Here is a 20,467-nt window from a genome sequence, read left to right on the forward strand (position 1 = left end):
GCCCGGCGGAAAAGGACCTGGGGGTGCTGGTCGACAGCCGGCTGAACATGAGCCGGCAGTGTGCCCAGGCGGCCAAGAAGGCCAATGGCATCCTGGCCTGTATCAGCAATAGTGTGGCCAGCAGGAGCAGGGAAGTGATCGTGCCCCTGTACTTGGCACTGGTGAGGCCGCACCTCCAATACTGTGTTCAGTTTTGGGCCTGTGGTGCTTAGGGACATGGTTTAGTGGTGGACTTGGCAGTGCTGGGTTAACGGTTGGACTTGATGATCTTAACCGTCTGTTCCAACCTAAATGATTCTATGATTCTATACATGAAAAATCTCTTTGTACCTATACATATTTTACAGTCTATTTTATACTGAGTTTTATGTATAGTATATATTATGAGTACTATACAACAATGAATACATTACATACAGAAATAAAGTCTGTATGTAAACATACATATTATATACACCACACACACCTTATGCAAATGTATATACCTACATGTATTCATACATATTAGCATGAGTATCACTTTTCTATCATTGTTAATTAGGATTTATAGTGATAATGTTGACAGACCCTTAACAAATAAAACATGACAGGCATTGCAGTTTTGGGCAATTATACTATACCTCAGGTGGTGTTAGCTGGCACTAAGCCAAATGACTATAATCACACAAGAATTCCAATAATCTCTCTGCAATGTTTTAGTTTGAGTGTCTTGTTGCTATTTTGAAATGCTGTATGATACATAAAAAAAGGAAGAGAAATGGTTCTGTCCAAACTTATTGGGAGTATGGTCATGGGAACGACATCAATGTCAAGCAGTCAAAAAGGTTCAAATGTGTTCTGAGCTGTAAGTTTTTCATTTAATTATAGCAGGATTAATAGGTGTCACTGTAGTTTATATCTTTTCAGTGTGAACTGTGCAACAGAATAGATTGTCTAAAAAGCAGATGATTTTGTTTCTTTACCGGCAAAAGTAAATTCAGACAAGATTTGGAAGAGCTCTTTCATCAGATTGAAACATCTGTTAGCACCAATCAGGTACAATTTCTATACAATTCTTTTTCTGTTTTTGAATATGATGCTTCTGGACCAAGTGTTTGCGCACTACTTTGGAAGGCCACTGCTTTTAAAAAGTACTTTAAAGTGACATTGCAAAATATATGACTATCCGAGACAATTTTGATATGGGGTAACATTTTGTGTAAGTTTTGTAATCATTCTGGGAAAAAGAAAAAGTTCCTGTGTTATACAGACTCAGTTCCACAAAAGGAAACATAAAGCAGAATCTCAGCAGAATGGGGATGGCTGCAACCTGACCTAGAGCTTAAGCCTCAAAATACCTCACAAAGCGTGTTAGTCCTCACTTCCACAAATACTTAATGATCCTGCGCGTGCCTAGAAATGTACCAGTATGGCAAGGCTGTGTAAGGAAGGATCAATCTTTCCTTTAGGCTGAGGAAATCCAGGGATATCTGCCATCCTTCCTGATGCTGACCTTCCCTCCTGTGAGAAGCAGGTTCAGGTGTTCACACAACTCCTAAGCTGGAAGCTGTGTCGGTTTTTAAAGAGAAGTGACTTCCTTTAACTCACAGACCGGGAGCACTCCCTAGCAAGTAATACCTGTGCTACAGACTGATTGCCAAAGATTGTGCCACGTTAGGTTTATAACCATTCAGCTCTGCCTCCCTCCATCTAAGTGCCCCAATTGCTGGGCTGCAGCCCTGGGGTCAGAGGCTGCGGTCATATTCCTGGTCGGAGACGTATGCATTTCCTCTCTCACAACATCATTTCTCGATGTATGTTAAACCTCCTCATGCCCCTGTCGTTCCTGTTGACGGATGACAGATCACCGCACTTTCTTAGGGAAACAGCTGTATTCTAAAATCCAGCTGTAATCCTGTATATAAAACACACTGATGAAATAGTGGATTAGAACTAGGCCAACAAAGATATTAATCAAAATAGTTATTAAGTGCCAATTACTTTGTTTGGTAATTAACTAATACCTAATGAATTTCCTCATAGCTGTTTCCTTCAAAGCCAATTAAATGCTTGAACAGACCTTCCATTTTTAATAAACTAATAAGAATGATTCATTTATAGTGTATGCATTTTTGAATAATTACCAAGCAGCTGTTCTTATCTCCAGTATTTTTATTAAACCTCAACAATCAGTTTTAACAATAATTCAGTATTTAAAATGCATGATCTTGAAAACTTGGTTATATTAATTTGTGTTGCTTCTTTTGAATAATTTTCTTTTGGTACACACTGTTTGTGATTTGTTAACACACATAGAATTTAATTTTAGTTGCTGGTAATAAGTTACTTAGAACTTGAAACTCCATCGTCCTGCAAAGTAATTATTTTCTTATCTGCAAAATATTACCGTTTGGTTAAGTATCAGACACGACCACCACAAAACCAATATTGATTCTGCACAAAGGTTCATCCAGCCTAGTATTATTTTCCGACAGCGGTCATGAGCAGACACCTAGAGAGTAAACTATGTTCCAGGTGCACATCCAATTTCCACAAGAGCCTGTGCAAGATATGCATCCATACCATCCCGCACCACCCTTTCTTTGGGACTCGGCTCCCCCGCAGCTCTGGGTTATGGGTCTTGGTTCTTGCTTCAGAAGGGACAGTGTACCTTTGCTCTCGATCCACTTTCTTTTTGCCACACCTGATTCAACAGATCTGTGCCCTTTCCTCTTCCAGCCTTTGCCCTTTCAGGCTGAACACGCTAAGCCTACCCACTATTCAAAGTAGCACTTTGCAGTGTGCCCGTCACCCCCACGAAACGCACAGCAATGCCCCGTGTATACCTCAGTTTCCTTGTTTGTGGGGGGAGAACGATTGTACTTACCCACCTTTTCCAAGCACTTTGATATGTATGAAGGAATACTAATCTGATCTACTTACACTTTCAAATGCAAAATTATTATTATTAATGCTAAAATGAAAACAAAGAGGCTTAATTTATTTCTACTTCTTTGGATCATTTAATTAGTATGGTAATAAGAAAAAATCAATATAGATTCATATAGTAGATGCTAAGTATTATATTTGTCTTAGAACTAACATTTTTAAAAGTTAGTTTGGCAAATAAACAGGTGTGCAAAGCATGAAAATGCATAGAAAATAATGATATGTGTTAGGGCAGATACAGGATCATAACATCAAGCACTAGAGAATGCATGTTTACTCTTTTCAGAATAAAAAATCTAGATTTGCCAGAACTAAAAATGAATGTATGAGATGTTCTACTTATTGTACTTCCTGAAGGCAAAATATAGTTTTCTGTGGATACAGTGAGGAGGACTCAAATAAATAAGAGCAAATTAAGTCAGAAACAGGTCAGCTCAGGTTCCTATCTTATTAAAATCAAATGAATTTGGATAATGTGGTTTTTTTCTTGCTAGACGATCAGCGATGTGATTTGTCCTCTGAAAGAAGGATCACTAACAGGAGCCCATTAGGTCATTGCCAATCTGTTCGCAGAGAGGTTCAGTGCTGGGAACTAACCTGAGCTGACACGGGAACAGCTGTGGGGCCTAACAAGGGGATGGCATGCACAGACTGTCTCGAGCACGGACAAAAACACAGGCTTTACGTATTTCTAATCGGATGGTGTATTAATCCTCATGTATAGACATGCAAGATAACAAATAGCAATACACACTTAAAAGCGCTTGCTGTGATGCAGAATGAAGGGATGACTGACAGAAGCTAGAGCTAAAAAATAATTCAAGTTATCATTATTTTTCCTTCTTTTTCCCTAAGTGAACTATGTAATGATGCAGAAAGACTAATTAAGTTAATGCACTGTCTCCAGGAATTTTCCGATACTGCAGATGACAAAGTTTGTCCTTCATTATACAATTTAGGATTTCAAGGATGTGTCTTATATTATAGGAGCTATCCAGTCCTTGTTAGCCTAGCAAATCTACCATTCTTAAAAAATGTATTTTGACCTTGACAGTCAAGTGTTTTTATGATTTATTAAATTAATGGCTGAATGAAATATGCTGTTTAGTGTAATTGCCAGGTTTTAAATACGTTTAGTACAGCAGGAACAGAATAGGTATGGCCTGATTTCTACTGAAAAGAATTCATTTTGCAAACTAAATTCCCTCAAATTTCTTCCCTCCTAGTTTTCCAAGTTTAACTCCCATTCCTTCAAACAATCTTAATATGTCCTCTAACTATAAATTCATATAACTATAAAAATTATGCATACAGTCTAAGTCAGGACCCTAAGTTAGGACTCTGTATTGTCAGTGAAAAGATATAGGAACCTTCAGGAGAAAATTCATCCCATCCACCTTTAACAGGTATCTTTAAGTGATACTTAACCCTTCATCCCTTGATCACGCCCACTTTCCTTTGTTATGTATACAAATTGGCCCGGCCTAGACAAATGGCTCAGAGAACAATATTTAACTTTCAGACATTTGAGATCAGATGAATCACATCTCATTTGGTCCTTTTTCCTTTGCAAAGGTGAAGGACTGGTCTTCTGGCAAGTGAGCATGAGCATGAAACTCTTGGACTGACTAGTCTTTCTGCTAGGATGGTTGCCTCCTCTCCCTCAGAGACGTGACACCTTATTGAAGAGGGTTCCCTGGGTGTCAATGTAGATAACCTCTTTATCAGTAAGTTTGGGTTCTGTAGCAGTAATGACAAAAGGAATCAAAAAGGCCAAGTGTCCCATTCTTCATTTCTTCTCTCCTTTGCAGGGGACAAGAGGGCAGAGGGGTTATGAAGGGCAAACTTCTGCCTCTCTTTGATCATCCCAGGGCACACAGATAGAGGTTTTTTTCTATCCATGTGGAACAACTCAAAGAATGGAGGTAGAAAGAAGAATTGTTCCTTATTTTGTGATGTTTCAAAACTTACTGCAAAAATAGATCCTTATTTGGAATATATTATCACTTTATAATAAATGAAGAATGAAACATCTATCCAGGCAGTTTTCAATCAAATCTATATAGTATAATAGATATCGATTGCATATATTAGTATAAAGACTGAGGAAGTAAAAAAGATTAATAATTTTCTTGTAATTTTTTTATGCTTTTTATTTATTGTTTCCTCATATCTTTCTATAATGTATGTCTGACATTTCAGGAAAAGCGCGGAGCATCTAAAGAGTTATTTATACTGTTTTATGCTTTGTAACAATTATTCCCACTACTGTTTTGGTATTTCATGGGAAATTCATATAAATCCATTAGAAACCACATTGAATCCTGCAGTGGATGGAGGTGTAACAAATCCAATTCTCAACTTACTACTTTGGGAAAACCTTACTTTAAAAGTGAATAAACCAGTAACATCAACAGCAATGAACAGTAGGCTAACTACAATAGGAGCCCTATGTTTCTTACAAGCTTTCTCTAATCAAAAGGAGCCAATTATTTTTCGAGTTGTGCAAAATGTCATCTAACTGGCTGCCTAAAAGTTGTGTAGACTGAGAGAAATGTAAAATTCATCAAAATCCTGCTTTAAAAAATGTACAAAGAATGTAATACATTGTTATCTTCCCCGAGTGATGAAGCTCAGATCCTTCTTCCTTTTCAGAGCCCACAGTAGGACGTAAAGGAGAGGAAAAGATGCTTGCAGTTATTACACATAGAAACACTCAAATTGATTCTTTTCTTGGCTCCTGTAGCCAATTGGCTAAACTGGGAAGGAAACGTACTCTGTCATGTACCCCACAGTTCCTCACCTCCCAATCATCCAGACTGAGGACCCGTCCAGACAGGCCCAGGCATCACAGTTCCTTCCCTGCCAGGCATAACAAAAAGCGGGTTTAAGCACAGATCTTGCCTTAGGTTGGAGTTAAGTTGCAGCAGTGAAGCACCCTTGGAGCTGTAAGCTGAGGAGAGTGTTTCGGTCCTCCAATTTAGAGTCTAATCTCCACGGCCACTCAGGGGCAGTTCAGAAACATGGGAATGCCAAAAATCATCAGTGCTTCTTGCCTGGTGTTAATCCTAATCACAGGCCGTCATTTCAGGATCTCAGTGAAGACTACTCATGGTTTGGTCTGGGTTTTTCACACGCACACACAAAATGCAAATTTTTTAATCTATGTTTTTGCCAGCAAGAAGACTAAAGAAGCCACTCCATTATTATGTGATCTTGCTTCACTACTCTTCCCTAGCATTTTTATTGGCAAAATAATAAATCACAAAATATAGAACAATGTCATCTTTGCTTAAAAATATAGTTTAAGAACCAAAACTTCAACTTAGATCAATATGAGGTTTGTGTGTGTCCCATGAGCATTAGTTATTGCAAGAAGACTAAAATAAGTGCACTGTAATGAAAGAATTTGCAAACCTCAACAATCTGTGTAACAACAGAAGACATAATTTTTTATAAAGTTACTTGCCATCTATTAAAACTACGTGACTTTTTTTAGCACTTTAAATAGCAAAGATGTTTTTTCCCCTTCAGTAAAAATAATCATCTCCCTTGAAAGGATGTCCATAATGATTGCAGTAAAATTCATCATCATAAGAAACAACAGGTGGAAAGCACAGTTGTACCGTAAGAAGAAAAATGGGTTTAGGCCTTTGCAGCATTTAATATCTTTGTTTGTTATTTTCTCTAGTATATGTTTAACTTGAATGTTTTATGATGGCACAGGAGATTTTATAGCACAGAACTTCTGCAAAGCCTTGCAGAGTACTAAGATGAAATGAGTTTCATTTAAGAATATCAAATATAAGACACAGTGAAAAATAAATCATTCTCTCCTTATTTAATCTTTTTCTTCTGCATCTACCCTATTCACTTCAGTGTTTTCTCTTCTGTATCACAGGTCTGTTTCTCTAAGTAGCAGCGTAAGTCTGTATGAAGTTGGGTATTTTTGTGAAAGAGAGCACGATATAAGCTTCAAAGTCTGCTTCTTGCTCACACCACTAGAATCAAGTGCCCTCTTAATTTCCATTGTACTTTAAGCATGGCTTTGGTTTGTCATCTGTCTTCCTTCGGTGCAGTAAGTGCTCTTTTGCTGACATTTCCTTTGAGCTATTTTAAGCTTTTACTCAATGAATTATTACAAAACAATGAGGTTTCCAAAGTTACTGTACGGCGCGACGGCTGTGTGGTGGGTTCTAGAGAGACCTGTGGATGCAATGATTTGGTAACAGGATTGTTTTCCTACATCACTGGGACTAGAAAAAGAGTTCAGCTTCCACATTAAGCCTGTGAAAAGGCTACCTAATGACATGCTTACCGAATAGGGGAAATGGATGGACAAAAATATAGTTTCCCTTGTGCAGTGAAATGGAAACACCCCACACCATCAGTCTCAGTACCCCATGGGATTAGGCAGTCCTGTGTCTAATGAAAAGGGGGGGCAGATGTCTAGGTTGTTTCCTTCTTTGTTACTTCCCAATTGCTTAGGGGTTTTTCATTTTTCAGGGGAGGAATTCCTTTTTCAGACCATAAGAAATGAAATGAAACTCGCTGAACCTGTGGAGTGCAAGGAGTAGTTTCTGTGGCAACGATCCCCATTTGACAGCCCTCAGGACTTGCCTTTTTGCCTCCCGTGACTTATTTACTGTTTCAGCAGCGCAGGTAGCAGAGGTGAGATCAGTAAGTTGCACAATGATCACTCATGATATAAAGTGCAGAAATACAAGTATCAGAAAAGTTTATTTATGCAAAAAAATGGAAAAATAAAAGATTAAAATAACATTCAGCTGATAATATTATTGAGTCATTCCATAAAGGACTGCTAAATCGGTGAACAGAATACAACACATGCTGCTCAAATAACCGTTTTGCTGGTTTGAAGCATTACGTTTAGCTTTTCTTAAATTAAAATTAATGATGGACATACTCAATTTTCTGCTTTACCCTCTTTTAATAATGCTTCCATTCTGCACCTAGGCCAAGCACCTGCACACCTACACTGTTACTGTTTTCTTTAATCTTACAAGTATATACACCAGAATTACACGTACTATCCAATTAGAAATATGTAAAGCCTGTGTTTTTGTCCGTGCTCGAGACAGTCTGTGTATGCCATCCCCTTGTTAGGCCCCACAGCTGTTCCCGTGTCAGCTCAGGTTAGTTCCCAGCACTGAACCTCTCTGCGAACAGATTGGCAATGACCTAATGGGCTCCTGTTAGTGATCCTTCTTTCAGAGGACAAATTGCTGGTTGCAATGCTGCTGGGCTTTTTTTTTTTTTTTTTTGGGGGGGGGGGGAGACACAGACATTATCAAATTAAGTCTGATAAATCCAGCAATCTGAGCTGAACTTATTCAGTCTTAATTTCCTTTTAATTATTTAGAGTTGCTTCAGATACCTTCTAGAGCGAATAAAAATAGATATTTACAGGTGGTAAATTGTGTTTCATTGGTGCCTTCCAACAAGTAGGAGGAATCAGAGTCTAATTAGTGAATTGTATCATAGCCTAAAACAATAATGATATTAATTATAAAGAACACTCCACATAAGCATGTGGCTTTAGATCATTACAAAGCCATCCTCATTAAATAACAATGTTGGTTATTACTAAAATTGCAAAGAAATGACATGCTGAAACATTATGAAAACCTCTGTGGTAACTTCAAAGTACCTCTAGCTTTATTTATTTTGGTTTTTAGAATTGCACAGTGGGAGTTATCTGGAGAAGGGGTGAATTCCACATTCCCATCACAAAATGCATCAACAGACCATCAAGTGACAAATAATAGTATGACCTTGATAACTGATTGTCTGAGCATCATCTTTCCAAAGCCATTTAGCACAGGCATTCATAGCACACCAGTAGGATCTTCAGTTACTAGAGATACGTATTTCAAAAGCTAGTAGAAACTCTAGCATAAGAGAAGAAATCCTGCTAGTCATGACAGACTATGGGTAAGGGATCAACTTTTGGAGTTGTAAGTACGGTTTTGATGACACAGGAATACAAAGTCCTAACTGGTGCACTAAAACCAGGATGAATTATGAGTCAAATGACTGAGAAGCCCAGTTCTAATTTTGCAGAGTATTTAGGCGCCTATGAAAGTGTTTTTATAGGCGTGTAGCTACCCAGTGGTATCAATCTGAACCTGACAGGCTCAGGACTCCTTTAAAAATCATGTGTTTGGTGTAAGATGGTTATCTGGGATGCTTCATGTTCAAAGGGATCTCAAAATTCACAGTGAGGCAATGAATGAGGTGTATGAGCTACTGGAGGTTTCCATCCTCATTGACTCTAAAGAAAAATTAGCTGAATGGCTAAGTCCGGCCCTGGATCCTGAGACAGGTCGGGTGAGGGAGACTGATAGAGGCCTGTTGTCACTGGCATCAGTCCGTGATGTGTTTTTAATTGTAAAAAATGGGATCTAGGATTCTACCTATTGCAGTTAGGAATGCATATTCTTTGCTTGAAATGCCAGCTACGCATCACTGAACAATAAGGCGTTATGAATCTTCTTTTGTTATTTTCTTCATCTAACATTCTCTTAAGCTAATGAAATATGCTCACCATCCCCTCTTTGGGTCTACTTAATTTGGAAAAAGTTATAGGAAAAAGAAATACGTGAAGAGCGTTGCTAAAAATAGAAAATGACTTCCTGTTAACTCCTCTCATAGATTTAAATGCAGACATATTTTACACATTCATAGACATATAAATAGGTACATCTTTCATTCATAGCCCTTTGAAGTTTATCGCCAAAAGAGAATTTATTACATGCAGATGTTTCATTCTGATTCCTGATGTTTAATCAACCCACATTGTCTTTGGAGATATAGTTGTGATTTTTCACAGAAAATTTAATTACAATGACTATTCCAGACTGGATTGAAAAATTAATGACGGGAAAAAATTTTATATTGGTATTTAGTATAATCTTTGATATTTCAAGAGCTGGAGAGAGCCTGCAAAGGATTTGAAAGCTGGTTGAATAAGTCCCTGGTTGAGCTGATTCCAGCCCTGAATCTCTGACTTCTATCTTCTACCTATTATCTTTGCAGAATATTCACCTTGCTTTTGGCATTGTGTTTATCTGATTGCTTCAGGCAAAATTAGATTACTGACCTCATCACTTGGAGTTTTGTTTTATACTCAATAGAAAGCTGTTAGATCAAACTCATATAAAGGATCGGCAATGAAGTTGGCACTGGGGGATTTTTTTTTTTCATTTGTTTTTTATTTTCCTTTTATTTCTTTGGTGAAACAGTTTTTACTAAGTTATGGGATATAAGTGAAAATTGAAAGCTGGGCGAAACAGTGGTGAAACAATGCAGCTATTTCCTCAGAAAGAGGAGAGGGAAAATGTGCAGTTATTTCCCTTACTGTGCTGCTGTTGAAACTCATGTCTTTGAAAAGGAAAAATACAGATTATTTTGTAAATACAGCAGGCTCTTGGTTTTGGAGTTGAGACAGTCTGCATATTGTCTGGGAAGCAAGACAAACATACAGCAGAAAACGATTAATAGCATTGAGAGAATTGTGGATGGAATAGTTGAAATAATTAGAATAGAACAGTGCTCCTTTATTCTCTTCTCATGATTACTACTGACCTACTCATATACAAGCATACCTAAAAACATAGCTTATTTGGAAGTATTGCCATGGTAAATCAAATCCAGATTTCCTGTTTCTGTAGATGTCCAGATTGGATGGTTCAGAAAGAAGCATGAGGAAGCGAAAGCAACTGTGTGATCATCTTTACCCATGCAATCTCTTCCTCATACCAGTTAGCCCAAAATTGCCTTAGATTCTGAGACACTAGAAACAAAATTGCATTGGCAGGTAACTGTTGACAAATAAAAGGAGAGCAGGAGTAGTACCTCAAAATCGGGAAGAAAACAAAACAAAAAATTAATTCTTTCTTTTTCTTTTCTCATCCTTCTAATGATGGATGTTGACTGAGTGCTTTCAGCATTAAATTACGCATCACATGCTCTGATTAAATGCAAATTCCTCTTCTGTATATCACCTAAAGCAGAACTATCTCATCTAGAGCTGTGGTTTCTCAGCTTATACATGCATCCTACGACAGTGGCAACAGAAACACAGATAAAAACCTAACTGCCAAGAGTGTAAACAATTTCACTGCAAATCACTTTAGCAGAAACATTTAGCTAATGTGCTAATCTCACAGTTTTTATCCCCTGCCCTTCTTCCTGACATGCCAGACACAATAACCTTCTCCTGAAAACATAAGCTGTGAGTGTAGCCAGTACAAATGAGCGCAGCATGGAGACAATGTCTCTACAAGTATGGAGACAAGGCAGAAGGAATTGAAATTTCTTTGGTGTCAAGGAGTCTTTGACTATGACAGAACTAGCTGTGTCAGTAACATCTCACCAGCCAGTAAACAGCCTTCACATTTTTGTGCTAACACAAATAACACAGATTTCTTAACCCTTTGTTAAACAGTTAAAGGCTTTTCTGAAGCGTCGGCTAAATTAGTGTTTGTTGTCTTCAGAATAAGGAGCCATGATCAATGTATTCCAACTATGGATGGGGATGAAGAGGTAAGGAAGCAGAGCTGCAATGGAAAGCCGTCGCTAGAGGATTTATTGAATTATTGAATAGTTTCCAGTGGGACATGGGAAGCTAGGAGTAGCAAAAACCGCTTCTAAGGAAGACACTTGCAACTTCTATACCTGCCCTCCAAAGGAGTTAATACACTTTGCTGCTTCTTGCAGCAGCAAACCTACCTTTCCAGAGCTCAGCAGAGATCTAGCCATTTCCCATCCATAGTCTGCTACCCTAAGCTACATACTTTGCTCAGATAAATTTAGAACTGGCCCTGATTCAAGGTTATAATTAACTCAACACATTTCTACAGTTTGTGTTGTTTAAATAAAGCTACCTGGAATTTTCAGGTGCCTTCATGCAGAATCCACTGAAAGGTCACAGATTTTTATCCCACATACATAGGTGATGATTAACTTAACTTTAGTCTCATGGAGGCCAGCTCACAGAAAATTAAAATTGCATAAAATAATAACAACTGACCACTACTTTTTTTTTGTTCCCAACATACAAAATCCATGGAAACCAGCTTCTAAATTCCTACATGCCAAGGAGTGATGCCAAAAGGGCTTGAAAAGTCATCTAGGAAAAAAATAAAAACAATCCACAAATAACTAGTGCATCCAATATAAAATATGTAATATAGCCTAAAACCTAAAAAATTACATTAAATTCACATTACAAAATAAAATTGAAAGTATATCCTGCAACACGAACAGAGTAAGTTTAATTAGTATAGAGCATTAATTTATGTAAGGATACTCCACAATATCCTTGTGAATATGTTAAATGATTTATTCACAGCAGTACCTATGAATTGCGTTTTGAGCATAGGCCCAAGCCTACACTTTAATCCAAATTTGCTTCACATTAACACAGTAGGGGTGCAAGTCCAAGTTCAGATACAAGCATTAGGACTGAGAAACAAACATGAGTCCTTGCTAATCTTTGGTACAGTCAAACAAGCAGCTTCCAGAAATTTTCCATCACTTAATCAATCTGTTCTCGCAGCAATATCTGTCCTTGATGGTGACAGAGAAATCAGTCAAAAGACCTTGCTAGGGGAGCCCAAATATCACAGGAGGGATTTGCTGGCATGCTGATCATCCCAGGCTGCCTTTGGCTGTCTGGACAGGAATCTCGTATGGTGGCATCATGGCCAGATCACTGAGAAAGGTAGAAGTCAATGAGTTAATCCCACGGCATCACCGTTTAGTATAATGGTACGACATACAATCTTGTTAATAAGCCATAGGAAGCAACCGAAGCCAGTGAGAACCGTCAGGGTTAAATAACATTAATAAGTAGAATGCCAGTACCTGCCTCTTCAGGAAATGCTTCATTTGCTGCGTTTCATCAGTAAGCCTCAGGCAAGTTTGCAAAGGTTCCTATCCTGTATTTGCCCATTTCTCAGACTCCTGCACCAACACCATAAACCCAGCCTGCGAAGCTGATGGGCGCTGAAAGGGGGGGAGAATTCTTCAGCTGTGATTCTGTGCAAACATCTGCAACGTTACTGGCCACATTGCAAACAAGGGCATACGAATGTCCGGACTTGGAGGTTTTTGTGACTGTTCAAAATCGTACTTGGTCAAGCCTCTCAACATTTTTTCTTGTATTTTAAATACAAGCTTCCACCTTTAGCATTGAGACTCTGACCTCAACCTTGCTTCTTGCTGCTTTATTTCATTAATTTTTTTTTTTCTATGCTCTTTCATTTCCTCAAGTATTATAACCTGGGACATTTGCTGAATACATTTGAAGTGCTTAATGATTTAAAGTCACAAAAATTTTTTTACTAATTAGTAGTCCTTTTTTCTGAGAAATGTCACATAAATGGGTAGGAACACTTTTGCTAAATATCAGAGGAATTTTCCTGATTCAGGTTAAGGACAAAAGTCTAGCTTATATTGTATTTGAACAAGAAGTACACAAAAGCAAAAGTAGGGTTTATTTTTCAGATTTTTTTTTTCCACAAAATTGTGGATTACTAAATTACAATGAATAAGTATCACTTCAGTGATGTAAAACTCATCATTAACAGACAAGGCATACAAAGTGCTAAAAGTGGATACTAGGGGTGCAAGAGCCTCAGGACAGTAGTGTTGGAGATTTCAATGACTTACGAGTAGGAGGCGAAGGGCAAGACAGGTCAGAAAAGAGAAGTGATGTGCCATTTGATTGCAGTTACACATAGAAAGAGAAAGGATCATGGGTACAAATACATTCCTGGGTGAGTCCATTGTGTTATTCTTGTAACTGATGCTATTTCAGTGTAAATTAGTCTCTTGACAGAAAAGTTAGGCTTGGCTTTTTGTACGTTTACCATACCAAAGAACCCGGTACATACAAATGCTTACTGATGTCCCTGCAGCATCATAACCATGACCAGGGCTATCTCATTTCTTAGCTTTTAGTACCAACTGCACCTGTGAAAGATAAAAAATGCCCATAAGGTTCATGGTGAAACGGAGCCAGTGTGAAATCATTGCTAGCTTTTGTAGGCAGTCTCGTAACACTGTGTTTATTCTCTTCAGAGCAGAACAAAAGAATTTTGGTTTTGAATTTTGAATTCACTACACCGTATCTTCATTAGCGCATATTTATTTCTACCCATTTATATATTTTCCCTTTCAGGAACCAGGCACAGTGAAATCCTCATTCAGCGCCCCAAAGCAAGTACTTAACATTTAGCAGTGCTAGTCCTGTCGAAGTTAATACAGCTTCTCAAATATTCTACCATGCATGTTTATTTAGCAGTTTTTCTATGTCACTGGCAAAAGGTCACTGTGTTACCAAGCAGACCATGATTAAAGTGCTTAGGAATAAAAACAAAACCAAAACCAGAAATCCCAGTATCCCAATACTGGTTTTGGCCAGCTCTTCAGAGCTACAGTGCTCTCTTCATGCAGAAGGCTTTGGGAGTGCCCACAGTCAGCCTTCGGACCCTAACAGCCCTGTCAGCCAAGGGACGGAAAGCTTCTAGCCCATTAAATGGCTAAACTGTGCCACAAGACAATTACAGGGATTTTGCTTCTCCTGTTGTCATCGATCATATTTCTTACTGATGGATTTCCTGTGATAGACTGGTAACAGGAAGATAAAAACGGGAGATTTTTGCTAGAAATAAGTTATAGTTTAAAAGTAAAGTGGGGAAAGGCAAAAGATACCAGAGAGGAAGAGCTGTAACTGACAAACTGTGCTAGTTAAAGTTGCTAAGAGTTAGGAAAAAACAGTTAATTAGGTGGAAAAGGAGGAGTAAAGTTCCAGTTTTATCCACTTAATTAATTTCCACCAGTCCTCCAGGAAGTTTTGAGGTTTAGTATTGAAGTCAGGGAAAGACAAAAAAAGACATCTATCAGCAACTTCATCTAGAGAGTTTTGACCAGGACACAGACCAAAAAAAAAATCCACGGCAAGGTGGAGTCAGTCTTATGAGAAAATCAATTAAAAAATTAGATTTGGATATCTTTTGAAAATGGCAATCTTAATTTATGTGTATATTTCTCCTCTAACAGCTCTGTGAATGACATCACAGGGACTGACTCTGCTCCTCTTCTGCTCCTCTGGAACATCAGGAGTGGAACAGTAAGAGTATATGGGTACTCTCAATACAAGGAAAACAGACACATGCTGTTCGTATTTCTAATTCTGAATGCCAATTATATTTAACAGTACTTGCTGAGCATTGCCTGAAAACTTAAATAGTGTCCAACCAGTATCCAATTCCTATAAAAAGAATAGCGACAAAAAAAGTGATGAAAAATATCAAAGTTAGGGTCATAGTGCTGTATTTTCTATCCCTTTTCATTATCAGCTTTGCAATTTAGTATCCATTATTTATGCAACAAATGAAATTCTATAAAACGTGTCAATGCAGGATGTCCATCGCAGACAGTTTGGCATGTTAAAGGACAATGTAGAAATGCATAATGCCCTTAAAATCTTATCATTTATTTTCTACATTTCCTGACTTTTCATCAATTTGACAACGTTACCTGAACATTCAGTCGAACTGAGCAAGCATTCGATTAATTAATTACATTATTACATCTAGTATCAAGGAAAACATATTTCCAGAATTTAATTTCCTGCAAAGGAGGACATTTGCCAACTTTGAGATATGCTAACACTTGTGTTTAAAATATTTGCAAATGATTTTATGACCATTAATAACACTGCACTTCATCCACATGCAGATCACCCTCTGGAAAAAACTGCCATCTGTTCCTTTCAACAGTATTTTAATAGTATTTATATATGGCTCTACGGACATCCTTCTGTAAGATTAAAATCTTAGATTTTGTCACAAAATGGATTAATTTTTGTTATCATTTTCAGATCTCATTATATTTTTGGCACAAAATAAAATGGGTTTGTGTCATTTTCTGTTCTTTTTACAATTTTGTCACTGATAATGCTTTGTAAAGATAAATTTACATCAAGTATTGAGCCTTGTGATAATTTACTCTTACAGCAGGACAGCACTGATTAGAACTGCCAATTCCACAAAATCAGTTGACTCCTACTCATAAATATCACGGGAGGTGGTACAAGTATTGCTTGTTTCTCATGGTAATTTATAGGCAATTTGGAAAAAAAAAAAAAAAGTTGTTTGTTATTTAACTTAACTTGAATGAGACCACATTTACTGATGCTTTAAATTCCTGAGATGGCTTCCATTTAAATAGAGTGCAAATATAAAAAAAAATTCTAACAATGCAGAAAAGCATAATTTATGTCCTTTTGCAATACTGAGCTGTGTAGCGTTTAGAAGCCTCATAACACATAATAAGAAATTATTACCCTAATTTTGCAGATAGAAATTTGGCCAAAAATGGTTGGAGTGACTGGGAGCACAGCTGGTTTTTTGGCAAAACTGTAATTCCCTCCATCCCTTTACCAGCAGCCACTGCTGCTTCAGACCCGCTGAGGTGAACTGGCCACAGGAGTTCTCCTACCAACTAGTCCATAAGTCAGAGCAAACCAGGTTAGGAAAGACGTCCCTCCACTGCTGTGTGAATTTGGTTCATTTTAGGTGCAATGACCTGAATCTGGAGATGCTTCAGCAACAAACAATGTGATAATGGGTAAGTATTTCGGGGCCAATTGTCTATTTGTTTTTCCTGGTTTTGTATCCTTTGTATATGGGTATAATGCAGATTTCTGGCAAATTTCAGTAACTTCTGGCATCACCAGTCCCTGCAGGTGGTAATGTTTTAGCCCACCAAAAGCTGTAAACAGAAAAGGATGCCTATTCATGCTGCAAACTCACGTTAGCTGTGCTCAGACTGTACAGCCACACAGCTGAAAGCATCATGGTCCCCTTTCTCTTTGCGCATGTGAGGTTCCTGGGGGACCCAAGACACATCAAACCAAGCTGGGACATTCACAGCAAGCATGCTGAAATGTGGTAAGTAATGCGCAGACATAGCTACAGACCAACTACTGCTCCACAAAACCGCTAACACTGCACAAGAGAACCATGCAGGTTATATTTCCTTACCGCATGGTTTTTCCAATAATATGGCTAATTTCTTTTTTGCAGGGAATTGAATTCTGAAAGTGTTTTCCTTGATAATAGACATAACAGCATAAATAATGAGTTGTTATTTACGCTGTGGAGCCCCAAGATGAGGTGGATGCTGAGGGGTTACACAGATCCAAGGGGAACTTGAACAAGTTCAAATTAAAATGTGATTAAAATGTCCTGGGCAGCAAATGATAGGACTCTGGGAGCGTATTTGTGGGAGAGTTTCATATAAATTTTGTTATTCTACCCTTTGTGAGTCTTCCTCTTGTAGCTGTATTTTGAGACACGATACGGGAGCAATGGTTGTGTCTGACCTAAAGCAGCTATTCTTACATTCTCATGTTCTGTTTTAGTCTCTCTGTTTAGTGGTTATCATTCCTCAGATCCTTCCTGTTCATCACTTCTCTACCTCACACACAAATCTGCTCAAAGAATAATTTTGAAATTCTGCTTACTCCCATTTCTCACTTCCTTGGGGAAAAAGAAAGCAGAGTGGGAGTCAAACACATTTAGCACAGATGCTGTCATAACAGAAGCTAAGCCATTTTGCCCTTGATCTGAGGTGAAGAGAAAAAAAAAAGAAAAAAAAAAGGAAAGCACTGAAAGGCTTGCCTCTTTTGAAAGCAAAAATAAGATCTAAAAGGAAAATTACCATTCGGTTTGAACAATTAAATGTAATAATTGAGAACCCCAAATAAAAGGTCTAACTTTTGAAAATCTGTAAACTCTCTCTGAGGACAACACATGGTGCTTAAAGCACATTATGACTGAAGAAAGCTAATATAAATAGAATTATTTGTGTAAAAAGCCCTGTCAATGAAGTACTTCCAAACCAAAAAAGCAATTGCTTTAGAAGCGCATTCCATGCTCTTCTTCAGTATGACCTCGTTAAACCCCTGAATATTTCAGTGTTGGTACATCTCTAATCCAAATACAGTATTGCAAGGTACAGTGTAAAGCTATCAATGCAGATTGCCAGCACAATAAGATGACAGGCAGAAAACGTGAAAAATGTTACCTCTGGATTTAAAGTGCCACAACCCATTGCCTTATATATGCCTACAAAATACTAAATTAAAGGTACATGCTTAAGGGGTAAGTTTTGGCATATTTGAAAAATCAGCCCATGACACAGAAAATAGCTACTTCCTGCACTCCCCCTTATTTCACAGCTGGAACAGCTCACTTGAAAATTTTGCTACCTGTCCATGCCAGTCTGGGTAATCTTTAGCACACACGCACACACACACAAAATCCCAAACTTGATGACAGTAGTTAGTGGGCTCCACTGCATCCTTATGCATCTTACTCTCATCATTTCAGTATATATGTAAAAATATTTCTATCATCTGCAATACTAAATACTGATCTATAAAGTAATATGAAACTATTTACTTGAAGCTAATCAAATACTTCACTTTAAAAAAAACCCTCTTTGTGAGATTGCCTAATGAGCAGAATACAGATGTGGCTGGCAAAATGTAAAATCAACACACTTGTTACTTTTTTTTTTATTTAAACTTTCTTATATACTTTCCTGCTTTCTGAATATAAAAATGCACCTTCCAGATACACTTTTGCTTTGATCAGGAAGAAATAGTGTTGTTAAAACTAAAAAACTCTAAGTGCAGAGTCCAGTTTAATATAAACAAGGTCTTATTTACGCTATGTTTACATAGCACCTCTGGGGTTTTTTTATCTAATGGTGCAGCATCATGTAAGGCAGCAATGTAAAAAGATAAGAAAAAACGGTTTTATTTGGCTACCCAGCATGCTAAGCAGTGTTCATCCAGAATTCTGAAAAAAGTGATATCCATAGACAACCATAACATTTCTTCCGTTACTCCCTCTTGTGAGTGGAAAGCATGAGATACTGCAGAGAGACACAAAAAAGTCACCACCAGAAAGTCCCCAAGCCTGTGACAAAACCTGGGAAGCAAAATTAGAGCTCTGCATTCACCTGTTTTTCATCCAGCCGGGCAATGCCATATGACAGCAGTACAAACTTGTCGTGGTTTAACCTCAGCCGGCAACCGAGCACCACTCAGCCGCTCGCTCACTCTCCCCCCCCGGTGGGATGGGGGAGAGAATCGGAAGACTGAAAGTGAGAAAACTCATGGGTTGAGATAAGAACAGTTTAGTAATTGAAATATAATAATAATAATAATAATAATAATAATAATAATAATAATAATAGAACATACAAAACAAGTGATGCACAATACAATTGCTCACCACCCACTGACCGATGCCCAGCCAGTCCCTGAGCAGCGGTCGCCACCCCCTGGCCAACTCTCCCCAGTTTCTGTACTGAGCATGACGTCACATGGTATGGAATGTCCCTTTGGCCAGTTGGGGTCAGCTGTCCTGGCTGTGCCCCCTCCCAGCTTCTTGTGCACCTCCAGCCTTCTCAGTCGGTAGGGCACGGGAAGCTGAAAAGTCCTTGACTAGTGTAAGCACTGCTTAGCAACAACTAAAACATCGGTGTGTTATCAACATTATTCTCATCCTAAATCCAAAACACAGCACTGTACCAGCTACTAGGAAGGAAATTAACTCCACCCCGCCCGAAACCAGGACAAAACTGCTTTGAGAACTTCTGGAATTGCTTTTTCACTACATTAATGAAGACTGTGGTGCTGCTTTAAAAAAAAAAAAAAATCCATAATGTATAGTCTTACACTTAATACTTTCATGTTTACTACAATATTCCATTGGCTCTTGAAACAACACAAAAAGTTATTGACTCAGTATATAATAAAACTTCTCAGTACAACATTGCAACAATATTTGGGTCTCATATGCACACAAAATGATTCATATTTTCAAATAATAATAAGCTTTGTCTTAAGAAAGTCTACTCCTTAATGACTTTAAGAAGTCAGTTAGGCTGCATACCAGCTTGTGCTTAGCCCCAGCTTGATTACCTAGTTTTAAATAATAGGATTACATGAAACCTGAGACAAAGTTACTTTCATATTTCATTTCATATGTTCATAGCATTATGAATTAATAACAATTGGCCCCTCTGTTTTTCTTAATGTCACTATGAAGGGATGTTGGAACCATTTTCTCAAGATTTTTTTTTTCTTTAGGTATCAATTTTACAGCCAGTTCCTGAAATGGCATATATATTTTTTCCATCAGCCTAATATATTGTAATCAGTTTGGGATTTTATTTGCAGGAAATATATCAGAAAGCTGGCATGAAAGTTCCTGTTTTAAATTATGTACTGTAAGTGTGGTGTCCCTCCAGCCAGAATTTTAAACTCCAAACTTCTTTCTAGACTTGTGTGCTTTAGTCTGTCACTTTGCACAGATATTATGGCAAAGAAGGAGGTGTTAGTGTTTGTTGGTAGTTTATATTAATGATTCTTTGAAGACCTGAAAGCCGTAACTTTGTTCTTTATGGAACATTCACCTGAACAACCTGA

Source organism: Aptenodytes patagonicus, chromosome 4, assembly GCF_965638725.1.
Source record: "Aptenodytes patagonicus chromosome 4, bAptPat1.pri.cur, whole genome shotgun sequence".
NCBI lineage: Eukaryota > Metazoa > Chordata > Aves > Sphenisciformes > Spheniscidae > Aptenodytes > Aptenodytes patagonicus.